This window comes from Haliotis rufescens, unplaced genomic scaffold (assembly GCF_023055435.1).
Source record: "Haliotis rufescens isolate VD_foot unplaced genomic scaffold, xgHalRufe1.0.p SCAF_4, whole genome shotgun sequence".
Classification (NCBI taxonomy): domain Eukaryota; kingdom Metazoa; phylum Mollusca; class Gastropoda; order Lepetellida; family Haliotidae; genus Haliotis; species Haliotis rufescens.
The window spans coordinates 54,536,847-54,551,270 of record NW_025964112.1 but is presented as its reverse complement, the minus strand read 5'-3'; the positions used below and the strand labels follow the sequence as shown (position 1 = coordinate 54,551,270).

Genomic DNA, 14,424 nt, shown 5'->3' with positions numbered 1-14,424 from the left:
AAATACTTCCGCAAATCTGTAACTCGATAACATGTTGTTAATATATGTAATTAGAACACGGATCAAAAACATCACATAATAGTTATGATGGTTTGATTCAGTAATGGTCATGACAACCTTTCGTGCGTGATTAATAATTCAACAACAAACTGTTAAACAGTTTCATCAGAATGATGGATTTCTACTACTTGTAAAAACAGAGAACGTATCATGTAGGTTATACATGTTATAAGGTAAAGCTTCATGCAATTTGAAATAAAAACTCATGTTTATGCAAACAGGGAAAACAGAACAGTTTTAAGAAGATTCTTCTTAATAAGGCGAACATTTTGATAAAGTATTAAGTATTTTTAAGTAGCCAATAGGATAACTTTAACAGAGGGCAGACTACATTGGTTGAGGAGGCCAACTGTTTTCCAAGCTGCGATATTATTAGAATATCTAGAGGCAGGCTTTTGTGAGAACATCTTTTGAGCATTTGGAACAAAACAAAGCAAAGTCTTTTTCGTGGATCTAGAAATACAATGATGTGGCAGGGATGGAACACACCTGGCTGCATATATCATCAAACATACTGCTGGATATTGCAAACATAGCCCTCATACAAAAACACCTGGTGTAAATGAAGCACCACTGCAAGGTAGGTGGTAAACGATCAGTATGTAATTGAAGATCTATGCCTGTATATGATAGGTGTTTATTCATGCATTTAATTTGATACCCATAAATTATCAATACTTGAGATAGAGCTGTTTCTGAACAATCACAGACATGACATCATTATCTTGCTGTGTTTATCTGTTGAACACAATACCATGTTCTGCACATTGTGGAAACAGTATATGATGAGTAATTGTAGCTCACCTGGTGATGCGGTGAGTAGCTAGCTCACCTGGCAATATGTTGTATACAATTATTGCTCGTTTGGCTATATCTTGAATGCAACTATAGCTCACCTGGCAATATGTTGAATACATCCAGAGCTCCCCTGGTAATACATACTGAATACAACTATAGCTAACCTGGTAATGTATTGAATACAACTATAGCTAACCTGGTAATGTATTGAAAACCACTACAGCTAACCGGCTGTTACATTGTATACAACTATAGCTCACCTGGTAATGTTTGTTCGCTTTGTTTGTTTGGTGTTTAATGCCGCACTCAGCAATATTCCAGCTATATGATGGCAGTTTGCAAATAATTGAGTCTGGACCAGACAATCCAATGATTGACATCATGAGCATCGATCAACGCACATGGGATATGATTATATGCATCAATCAAGTCAGCAAGCATGACCTGATCACCTCTTACAACAAGCATACTCACCTCACATTGTATACAACTATAAGTCACCTGGTTATACACTATATACACCTATAGTTCACCTGGTAATACATTGTATACAACTATAAGTCACCTGGTAATACACTATATACACCTATAGTTCACCTGGTAATACATTGTATACAACTATAAGTCACCTGGTAATACACTATATACACCTATAGTTCACCTGGTAATACATTGTATACAACTATAAGTCACCTGGTAATACACTATATACACCTATAGTTCACCTGGTAATACATTGTATACAACTATAAGTCACCTGGTAATACACATTATACACCTATAGTTCACCTGGTAATTCATTGTATACAAGTATAGCTCACCTTGCACAATACTGAATATAAATATAGCTCACCTGGTAATTTGCTGAGTAAGCTCACCTTATTATACTGTGAGTTAAGTACAGAGGCTCACCTGCTAGGTTCATGTAACTATGTATATTGTACATTTACGTTTTATTTATTGGGTGCCCTGAACATATATACTTAAGATACCTGGCCTTTCATTTTCACAGGACATGCATCACTTTACTTTTAAAATATTACATCATTCTGAAGCTCTGTATATATTGATGTTCCAGAAGGTTTTTTTCCACAAAGCATGCAGGGCTTATCATATTCCTGTGCATCATAAAAGACTCACACAAAACATATTGTGATTTTCCTGCTACACATTTTCCAAATGCAGACTTATTTGTATTAACTGACCATTTGTGTTTGTTGTTTAACAATACACTCAACATTATTGTAAATAACCAAGTCTCAACCAAGCCTCGACCAAACAATCCAATGATTCACATGATGTGCATCAATCGATGCAATTGAGATACTTTAACATGCAGCAACCAAGTCAGCGTGTCTGACCATCCGATACCGTTCTTCGCCTCTTACGACAAGTATAGTTGCCTTTTACAGCAAGAATTGGTTGCTGAAACCCTAGTCTAAGTGGATCTTCACAGGTTTAACTAACCATGACTTGAATTAAGTAAGGATAAGATTTAATGGATGAACAACTTTTTTATTACAATTACATCACTTGCTTGATAACGGTGTTAGAACCTACACCAAAACGTCCCTCTTAATTGTGATAAAGAAGTTGTTCATCCATAAATCCTATCCTTACTTAGTACTCCAACTTCTAGATGCCTATCAAAGAAGTCATGACTTGAATTGGTTTATCATTGTTTTGACCAGTGTGTCAGTCAGTACATGATGTGAGGGACAGCCCCATGAGTGAGTGAGTGAGTGAGTGAGTGAGTGAGTGAGTGAGTGAGTGAGTGAGTGAGTGAGTGAGTGAGTGAGTGAGTGATGTTTTATGCTGCTTTTAGCAATATTCCAGCAATATCACGGCGGGGCACACCAGAAATGGGCTTCACACATTGTACCCATGTCAGGAATCGAACCCGGGTCTTTGGCGTGACGAGCGAATGCTTTTACCACTAGGCTACCTGACCGCCCCTGAGCTACATAGAAACCATCAGGGTGGATCTGGCATTTGGACACATTGAAAGTTTCTGACCCATTTCTGATGTCCCCCGCCGTGATATTGCTGGAATACTGCTAAAAGCGGTGTAAAATCAAAATCACTCACTCATCCAATTCAAAAGTAGTTGCTATTTTCTATAAAAAATATATTTAGAGATCAATTGTCAGTCTATTTGTAGACCATACACGCAAGTATTACTTGCTACATCTACTTCTACAAATAGATACAGTTTACAAAAATACATGAGGAAGTAATGCTTGACTAGCTGACCAAGCTTAGTTTAAAGTAGGTACACATAATGAGCCAAATATCTTGTGAATAAAGTAGAAATATGAAAATCAGAATCAAAACTTAGTAACAAATTCACCCATCCAAAAGCAAAACGATTACCCTCCTTGCCCCACTCTTTCCTTCCCACCCTCCCCCACCAGCTGAGAACACCAAAGCCCCAGTCTCCCAGCCTCTGAGCAGATCTTTTCTTATCTATAAGTATATTTGAAAGTTTACGACTCTTCTCCATGACCTCACAGGGTGATTATGGCCTCCTTGAGAATGATAACATGTAGATAACCCTTATGTCTTTTAAGAAGATATAGATTGGGCAAAAATGATGTCATCTAGACTATAAATGCACACAAAACTATAGTTAAGTTTCACAACGTTTTAAATCTTGTGCTTTAATCTATTGTGCTTAATCATATGTATGTAATTCTAAAAGGGATGATTGAGTGTATGAATTTCAGTTACAGTGGACTGTAAATAATCAAATCTGGTCCGATCCATGCCATTGGGGAATCAGGACATACAATCAGCTGGATCACATAAAGTTAAAAGAAAACAAGCATGAGGACATGGTTCCCACTCTTTTTCTTCCGAAAAATTCCCTGACATTTCCCTGATATTTCCAGAGAACTTAGAACTTTTCCAGACTGCATTACACGGCCTCCATTATAACAACTGGGAGTGGTGTTTTAACTTTATTATATAAACAGCTTTAAAATAGACCAATGGAAACATCTTTTTTAGATATTTCTTTACAAAAGTGTGTTATGTTTGGTTTAAGGAAAACTAAGTCACCAAGTAATTATCCTCCCCTTAAGGCCATCCATCTGCCACCATTTAAAGAGTTCAAACTACAAATTAACTCCATCAATCATTGCCTAATCAAAACAAGTATTACAATTTTTGAAAATGGACTTCAGGACTAGGATCTCACGACTTTAGAAACATGAACATGAACTAATTAGTAACATTATAATAAAGTAAATACCATCACTACTTTCAGTGCAACATTCATGCACAGCATTTCACAAACTAACCATTCAAATATACATCTGCACTTTCAAAAGGTCACCAGGGAATAGATAATTATAACCACAACTGAAGTCACCCTAAGTTTTTCCAATGATTTATCTAACACTGATACACTTTTCATTAACAAAGAGCTTTATAGAATCCTAATTGCATTATTTTGTTTGTTCTTGAACAGTAGAACTTTATGAGATTTGAAATCTTACATTCAAATTGATTTCTGAAATTCAAATGGTAAACTAATACCAAGGCAATGTAATATTTTACTCAAAATATTTTAAATTTAGAATTTAGTTAGCTCTGGAGGTAAGGGGTGCAAATCCCTATCAGCCACATTGACCTTGACCTTGATATAGTAAAATTTGACAAATACCTCTTTTTCAAACGAATAAACTCCATTGCTTAAATTTGAGTGGCTGCCACAACCATTAAATAATAGAGAGTATGAGTTCCAAGAGCAAAAAATCCCTGATAAATCCCTGATTTTGAAGTTTTTAGTGAATTCCCTGATATTTCCCTGACTGGAAATTTTTCCAACACATTTCCAGGTTTTCCAGGTTTTCCAGTGGCAGTGGGAACCATGGAGGTGCTGGAAACATGTTCCAACCCAGAATCCCCACAAGCAGACAAGCATGAGGTGCTGGAAACCTATTCCAACCCAGAATCCCCACAAGCAGACAAGCATGAGGTGCTGGAAACCTATTCCAACCCAGAATCCCCACAAGCAGACAAGCATGAGGTGCTGGAAACCTATTCCAACCCAGAATCCCCACAAGCAGACAAGCATGAGGTGCTGGAAACCTATTCCAACCCAGAATCCCCACAAGCAGACAAGCATGAGGTGCTGGAAACCTATTCCAACCCAGAATCCCCACAAGGAGACAAGCATTGGGTACTGGAAACATATTCCAACCAAGAATCCCCACAGGGTGACAAGCATGAGGTGCTGGAAACCTATTCCAACCCAGAATCCCCACAAGGAGACAAGCATCGGGTGCTGGAAACCTATTCCAACCCAGAATCCCCACAAGCAGACAAGCATACTATGCTTGAAAAAGCATAGGCGTACACAACAAATTTAAGTTAACCTTTAAGTAAAAATATCTATAATTTTGCATTCAAGAGGTGAGATGCCCAGGGAACCTATTCTGCCCCAGAATCCCTGTGGGGAGACAGGCAGTAGTGTCTTATTTGAGTGAGTGAGTGAGTGAGTGAGTGAGTGAGTGAGTGAGTGAGTGAGTGAGTGAGTATGGTTTCACTCCGCTTTTAGCAATATTCCAGCAATATCACGGCGGGGGACACCAGAAATGGGCTTCACACATTGTACCCATGTCGGGAATCAAACCCGGGTCTTCGGCGTGGCGTGCGAACGCTTTAACCACTAGGCTATCCGACTGCCCCCCCTCTTATTTGAGGAAGTATTTGCTGTTTTATCATTACAAAAACAATTTTAAAAATTATCATGGTGTAACATTTATACTAAGTTTTCGTATAGTAATTAGATCCACAGCAAGTGATTTTATAAGTTATTACAGTGTGACATTTATACTAAGTATAATTATAGATACAAGTATATATTAGGATTCAGGGAAAATGCAAATATAAGCAATTGCTGAAACTAATATTTTATATTTGCATTTTCAATGAATCCTAATATATACTTGGATCTAATATTATATGAAATCTATAAATGCCTCACTGTGATAACTTATAAAATTACTTGCTGTTGATCTTATTATCAGATAAAAACTTAGAATAAAGGTTACACCACGATACAATCATCAAATTCCTGTGTGAAATCCAAATGTCACGATTACCATGAAGTAACCAGACTCTTATATTCATTATATTTTTTTAGCCCCTTAGCAGATTGTTATTGATCAGTTAACTTGCCATTGTTAAATAAACAGACTGTTATCATACCAAGGTCAGAGAACCTTGTTAAGTCAAACTCCACTAATGTATGGGTTTTTGAGATGATGTAACATTTCTCTCCCACCAAAACTTGTATCAACAGTATGCTCTAAAACTATAGATAACCCTAGCTTTTTCTAAAGCTCCCTAAGTCTTCGAGCCATCAAGGCCTCACTCAAACAATCAACCAATTTTCCATTACAGAAATAGACCATGCTTCTTGTCACTCTCTGAGTAAATCTGACTGCTGGATGACTTGAGCTTCATTAACCAGGCAATTGGGCAATTTGTAGCACAAGTTTTCCATCAAAGCACATGCACACTGCCAGCACCACACATGATACTATGTCAGAGAATATACATTCCTCCCACAAAAAAACAATGTTATTTTGGTCCCCCCTGGCTTCAATATATAACTGAGGAGAAACCACCTGACTGCTAATCACTAAGTCATGGCTCCTAAGTCATGAAGGAAGAGGCTCCATGGCGCAGGGGAAACAAGGCTCCACCATCAGCACGCACAGCCACTTTGAAACTTGTCCCTCTCCTCTGTAGCACAGGTAAACACACACATGGAGTTTTTCTGACATTGTGGAATCAAGCCAAAGAGTCCACACTTCCTGCAGTGCCAGAGATTCGCAGTAGCAGCATAAACGTGTTTCTCTATTTTTGTGGCTGCATGAAACAAACAGAGCCCGAAGAGATCATCACAGTTGAGGTGGGGAATATGAAGAACATGGCTTGTCTACACAGTCCACCTGTAGAGGAAGGATGGTGGAGAAGTGGAGAATATGAAGAATATAGCCTGCCTATAGTCCACCTGTATATGAAGGAAATGGAGAAGTGGGGAATATGAAGAATATAGCCTGCCTATAGTCCACCTGTAGAGGAAGGATGTTGGAGAAGTGGGGAATATGAAGAATATATGCCTGCCTATAGTCCACCTGTAGAGGAAGGATGGTGGAGAAGTGGGGAATATGAAGAACATACCCTGCCTACACAGTCTATCAATAACCTTGAAACTGGTTGTCTCCAGACATGGAGTTTCAAATATCGAGTTCAAGGTTAAAAAAGCCCCTAAGGAAAAAAACATAGGCTGCCTACAGTCGACCTGTAGAGGAAGGACACCTAAGAGAATATAGCCTCAAGTTCCATTCTCATCCCCTGTGGAGTATACAAACCAAGTTGTGGTATGAGGTGCTGGAAGATCAACTGTCACAAATACTGTATCACCCTAGGCCTTCCCATTCACTGCTGGGTGCAGGCATATTTCAAACAAAGTGTCTTGCCTAAAGAAACACCACATATAACCTATGATCATAGAATATTTATACTAAGGCCAGACAAATTTTATTTTGGTTTACAGACAAGCCTACATGTATATTAAATTTCAAAAAATATACAAAGAAAATGATAATTGCTTGATTGAAATTGACCTCAAATCTAGAAAAATTGAAAGAAAATAATAATCATGCAATGTTGTTTTCTTTTCTTTTCTAAAGGCCATTTCACTTACTAACAAGCATGAAATACTCACATCCCCAGCCAATATGACATGTCGGGTGTGTGCAATGCATAAGCTCCTGTGCACTATGTTCACTGGGCCTTTTTGTAAAGAAATATAGTACATTTTTAAAGAACTGCTCCGGAAACGAGGACTACCGCCATTTTCAGTCTAGATCAAAGTCGTTGCCATGGAAACTCAAAAAATAACTTTTTTTAAAAAAATACCAAACTATCAAAAGGCACCAGTTCACCACTAGACCCATCAATGTGCAAAATGTGGTGAAGAAATATGGTACGGTTTTCAAGATCTGCTCCGGGAACGAGGACTACCGCTATTTTCAGTCTAAATCAAAGTCGTTGCCATGGAAACTCGAAAAATAAATTTTTTTAAAATCCCAAACTATCAAAAGGCACTAGTTCACCACTAGATCTATCTATGTGCCAAGTTTGGTGAAGAAATATGGTACGGTTTTCAAGATCTGCTCCGGAAACGAGGACGGACAGCACCCATTCCTATATTCCTCAAAAAATAAAAAAAATTAAAAACCCAAACTATCAAAAGGCACCAGTCCACCAGTTGATCTTTCTATGTGTAGGACGCGACGATAAACCCAATTTCACCTCACCTTCTATGTGCAAAGTTTGGTGAAGAAATATGGTACGGTTTTCAAGATCTGCTCCGGAAACAAGGACTACCGCCATTTTCAGTCTAAATCAAAGTCGTTGCCATGGAACCTCGAAAAACTATTTTTTTTTAAATCCCAAACTATCAAAAGGCCCCAGTTCACCACTAGATCTATCTATGTGCCAAGTTTGGTGAAGAAATATGGTACGGTTTTCAAGATCTGCTCCGGAAACGAAATGTCACGGACGGACAGCACCCATTCCTATATCCCCCTTCCACTTCGTGGCGGGGGATAATAATGGCTAAAAAAACACAGTAAATTCTTCTATGATATGATTTAAGTAAATATGACATATATCAATAATGTGTATGACGATTCCACAGACACAATCATATTTGTTACATTTTCTTTCCAAAATATCTCCTTTTTCTTAAATACAGCCTCAGTTATTATTTTACTCCTGTTGATAACTTAACCATGCTTTCTATGAACAATTTAAGCAAATTAAGGACAAAAATATTTTCTTCGCTAATTTATAACAAATACAGCCATACCAGGTACTCAGTATAAATACGTTACAGGGCAGACCACTCCATCAAGGTTGTCTTGTTACTTCATCATGGAGGATGGATCTAGTGCAGCATAAAGTGGGTCATCGTCATGGTAATTGACTCCAGACAACCCACTACATAAACCTACAACATGGCAGGACACATCCTAAGACTCCCCTCATACTTAGTGTCAAAACTAACATAGTTGGGCCTCCATCAAAAATCTCCAAGGTTTTACTTGACATATGGAAGTTGCCCTAATAGAACCAATATGGCTGTAGTTTTGTCGCGGAAATACAAGAACCATTGAGGAAGCACAAGGACCGCTACCAGAAACAGGTTAACTAGAATTTGAGAACTCTGTTGCAAAGGGCAGAGAAACATGGCAATGGTTGACCCAGGTTAAGAATACACTGACACATGAGCACTCGGCCTTCAGACTCGGCTGAAATGTGCGAGGTAGTACTGCAACACCACTATGGAATAGCTGCAGTTTTTTGTATTCCAGTTCTTTCAGGAACTCTAGATGATTTCAACAAAGCAAGTCTGTGTGGACAGGTCTTGCCTTTCGGTCTAGAGCAAAAGGCTTTAAAGAATAAAATGTCATCATTCTTCATACATACAGTCTGGACATACAGGTGTAATATACAGATGTAATATACAGGTGTATCATACAGGTGTGTACATACAGGTGTATCATACAATTGTGTACATACAGGTGTATCATACAGGTGTGTACATACAGGTGTATCATACAGGTGTGTACATGTGCATACAGGTGTATCATACAGGTGTGTACATACAGGTGTATCATACAGGTGTGTACATACATGTGTATCATACAGGTGTGTACATACAGGTGTATCATACAGGTGTGTACATACAGGTGCATCATACAGGTGTGTACATACAAGTGTGTACATACAGGTGTATCATACAGGTGTGTACATACATGTGTATCATACAGGTGTGTACATACAGGTGTATCATACAGGTGTGTACATATAGGTGTATCATACAGGTGTGTACATACAGATGTATCATATATGTGCAGCATACAGGTGTGTACATAAGGGTGAAACATAAATGTGTAACATAAAGGTGTAACATACAGGTGTGTATGTACATACAGGAGTATTATACAGGTGTATCATACAGATGTAACATAAATGTGAAACATAAAGGTGTAACATAAAGGTGTGTACATAAAGGTGTATCATACAGGTGTATCATACAGGTGTGTATGTACATACAGGAGTATTATACAGGTGTATCATACAGATGTAACATAAATGTGAAACATAAAGGTGTAACATACAGGTGTGTATGTACATACAGGAGTATTATACAGGTGTATCATACAGATGTAACATAAATGTGAAACATAAAGGTGTAACATAAAGGTGTGTACATAAAGGTGTATCATACAGGTGTATCATACAGATGTACTCACAGGTGTGTATCATACAGGTGTATCATACAGTTGTAACATATGTGTGTACATACAGGGGCACCATATAAAGACATGTGATATCTTAGTGAACCTATTACAACAGCATGGCATGCTGTAACTGAAACCCTCAAAAAAGAGGGCTATTAGACTATATCCTCAAAAATACATCTAACAGAGAAATGCCTGCGCCCTCTCTTTAAAGAGCACATATACATGACAAATCTTTACAAGTATTACCACCAATACAGAAAAAGAAAACAATAGTATCTCACTGTGTCATCAGAGGAGACTTGTACAGAACACCTCAGCACTTCCCCAAGGCACAATACTCCCCCTGTACACACCAAGAACCTGCCCAGTGGGTACACAGTTCCATATATCAACAAGATCTACTAGTGGCACAGAGTCATGTTTCCTTTTCAGGGTCAAATACCACAGAGCTCATTATATCAGTCAATAGCTGCTGAAACACCCTCTGTTAGTAAATCCCTCCACCGAATGTGTGCTGCCTATCACTGGTGCTACCCCCTGACAGAACCTGAGGCCAATCTATCACAGTGTGAGGCAGTAAGTGTTGCTTAGAATACTCCACACAGCTTTGAACTCTGGGAGGTGATACTACTAATCTGAGAATACGGGATTAGTTCTAGAACAGCTATCAGAACCAGTTGATATAAGGTAGCCAGCTATCTGTTCAATCCATTGCTTGTGAAGTAATGCCAAATGATATTCAACATAACATGATATGGAAGCACCCATGTCAACACTGGGCCTTTTTGTAAGATCAAATCTTAGAATTTGGAAAAGACTGATTTAAAAGCGAAGATGAATTTCCTGCCAGCTCAATCTGGTTTTTCTGTTGACAAATACATGTTTCACCTCTAATGCCAAATGGCTTCCAAAATGTTTGAAACCAAATACCTAATGACTAGATTATTGTTGATAACAGCCATGTTTCCTCTTCGAGATTCCACTTTTACGCCTACAGTAAGAATGAGCAAATATTTTTACAGCTCATTTAGGCAAATAAGTGTTGACAGAACAATCCGCACAACACGCCTTCAAATGGTTCTTAGAAATTTTGAATCATAATGCATTCAACATGTACAAATGTAGATTATTAGCAATCTGGATCCTTACAACTTTTTTATAACTTTGAGGCCTCCTTACAAACCAATACATTTGCCAACTTTGCTTTTATGTTATCATCATGCTAATTGATGTCAAGACCTCCAAATTTTGCATTCATGACCGCTGCGATGATCTAGGAGGCATCTATTAATCTTTCAGTCCCATTAGTGTGAGAGGTCCTTTCTTGCAGGAATTGTTTTTACTCCTTTACAGCTGATAAGAGCAACCTGTAGGTGGGGTCTGAAACCTGATCATTAGAGACATGTTGTGAGAACACTCAACATTCCCTGTGCTGACAGGGGACTTGGAGTGGGTGGAGTGGTGAGGAATGGAGTGGAGCAGAGAGGAGTGGAGAGGTGAGAAGAGGAATGGAGTGGAGCAGAGAGGAGCGGAGTGGAGAGGTGAGACGAGGAATGGAGTGGAGAGGAGTGGAGTGGAGAGGTGAGGAGAGGAATGGAGAGGAGCAGAGAGGAGTGGAGTGAAGAGGTGAGGAGAGGAATGGAGTGGAGTGGAGAGGTGAGGTGAGGAGAGGAATGGAGTGGAGTGGAGCAGAAAGAAGTGGAGTGAAGAGGTGAGGAGAGGAATGGAGTGGAGCAGAGAGGAGTGGAGTGGAGTGGTGAGGTAAGGAGAGGAATGGAGCAAAGCAGAGAGGAGTGGAGTGGAGAGGTGAGGAGAGGAATGGAGCGGAGCAGAGAGGAGCAGAGTGGAGAGGTGAGGAGAGGAATGGAGCGAAGCAGAGAGGAGTTGAGTGGAGCAGAGAGGAGCAGAGAGGAGTTGAGTGGAGAGGTGAGGAGAGGAATGGAGTGGAGCAGAGAGGAGTGGAGAGGTGAGGAGAGAAATGGAGCAAAGCAGAGAGGAGTTGAGTGGAGCAGAGAGAAGCGGAGTGGAGAGGTGAGGAGAGGAATGGAGTGGAGCAGAGAGGAGAGGAGTGGAGAGGTGAGGAGATGAATGGAGTGGAGCAGAGAGGAGCGGAGTGGAGAGATGAGGAGAGGAATGGAGTGGAGCAGAGAGGAGTGGAGTGGAGAGGTGAGGAGAGGAATGGAGCAAAGCAGAGAGGAGTGGAGTGGAGAGGTGAGGAGAGGAATGGAGCGAAGAGGGAGGAGCAGAGTGGTGAGCAGTGAGGAGAGGGGCATTTGGGAGTCGAGAGCAGAGAGGAGTGGAGCAGTTAGGATTGGAATGAGGAGGCAAGGGGAGAGGAGTGGTGAGGAATTGAGATGAGAGGAGCTATGAGGAGTCAAGAGGAGTGGAGAGGTGAGGAGTTGAGCAGTGAAGAGCACACGAAGCAGTAAGGAATGAAGAGAGGTGGAGCCGGGCAGTGGGTGGTGAGGAATGGAGTGGAAGGGGGGAGAGTAAGAGAAGACCCTTAATCCCCCAGACCAGTAATTATCCACAAGCACTTGCTTCTAGAAGTCTATTTTCTATGGTGTACAAGGTTTCCAGAGCGGGTGATTGAATGCCACAGTCCGCCATGGACAGCTATGAACAGCATGTCAGGCAATAAAATCAGGATCAGACAAACTGTTGGTTAATAGAGTGACATGAGTACCACCAATGGTTGAAACAATGACACACATTTGTTTCTCCATGACACCAGTGTTGATACCATGCAGTGACCATTCTGTAACAAATTTACATGAGAGACACATAGTCTTTGATGGCCTAACTACAGTTTTCAGCCATAGTGTCATAAGAATAGCAAAGTCAATTGACAAAACCAATCTTCAAACTGGTTTGATGTCAATCCAATGTGTCAAGACCAAAATGGAATCTGAGTCCTTCAAGCAGCGCAAGACGAAGTTACACCCAAGCAACCTCCTGAGTTATTCTCCATCACCCACGATGCCTCCTCAGTGACTTAGCCCCAGTAGATATGGCTTGGTGTGATCTATGGCCTGGCCTTCTCTGGCCTACACAACCTGCCTATTCCGAGAGACAAGTCACTTCACACACCAGTGTAAATAACTACTTATCTCTGCTACAGAAACACTACCGTAACACCAGTAGCTGGAGGGGAGATGCGTGGTATCTGGGGTAATGAGTCAATGAGTTTTACACTGAAACAGAAATAATATATCAAATATCTGACAAACTTTAAAAAGACACTCAAAACCTGTCTCTTCAAGAGAGCCTTTGACTAGATCAATCATGGTCTTAGCACATTTGAGCAGTTGTTAATTGGAAAATGCACTACACCAAATCTTAATATAACTTAATTTAATATCAACTGTCAGTATTCTAGTTTTGACTCTACATTCTTTAAACACTCTTCAAAGGGTCCTGGACATGTTTTTGTCTGGTAAAAAAATATAATGACCATCAAATCATCTTAAACGTTCCTTAAAAACTATCCATAAGTGTACAAAGAATATAAGGCAGAGGAACCATATCGATATATCCAACACTGTTTGTCATATGATAATCTGTACACATATCATAAGTACCCGTGAAGATCCGGGGTTGAATAGGTCTTCAAAATCCCATGCTTGTCATAATAGGTGACTAACGGGATCGGGTGGTCAAGCTTGCTGACTTGGTTTATGCATGCCATTGTATCCTAATTGAGTGGATCGATGCTCATGATGTTAATCACTGGCTTATCAGGTCCAGACTCGATTATTTACAGACCACCATCATGTAGCTGGAATATTGATGAGTGCAGTGTTAAACAACAAACAAACAAAACAAAACATATCATGTCAACACTTCAGAATACCATTCACATGATATACCTACATCTTAATCCTTGTTAGCAAACAGCATTACCAATGTCAAGTATTGTACTTGATTGCTATCAGTCCTTGTTAGCAAGCAGGATGACCAATGTCCAGTATTGTACTTGATTGCTATCAGTCCTTGTTAGCAAGCAGGATGACCAATGTCCAGTATTGTACTTGATTGCTATCAATCCTTGTTAGCAAGCAGGATGACCAATGTCCAGTATTGTACTTGATTGCTATCAGTCCTTGTCAGCAAGCAGGATGACCAATGTCCAGTATTGAACTTGATTGCTATCAGTCCTTGTTAGCAAGCAGGATGACCAATGTCCAGTATTGTACTTGATTGCTATCAGTCCTTGTTAGCAAGCAGGATG

General features: G+C 39.7%; 1 protein-coding gene across 3 annotated transcripts in view; it reads right to left on the bottom strand.

The window, feature by feature from the left end:
- The window catches only part of LOC124115086 (microtubule-associated protein tau-like), a 148,824-nt gene that overhangs the window by 95,881 nt on the left and 38,519 nt on the right, over positions 1-14,424 (bottom strand). Inside the window, exon 1 of one of the 3 annotated variants that reach the window (XM_046475925.2) lies at positions 10,475-10,495. The exons of the other annotated variants lie outside the window; for them this stretch is intronic. The gene's annotated coding sequence lies outside the window, so the exon portion shown is untranslated. Of the gene's footprint in view, positions 1-10,474; positions 10,496-14,424 lie in introns of those variants that run through there. 3 annotated transcript variants of the gene reach the window in all.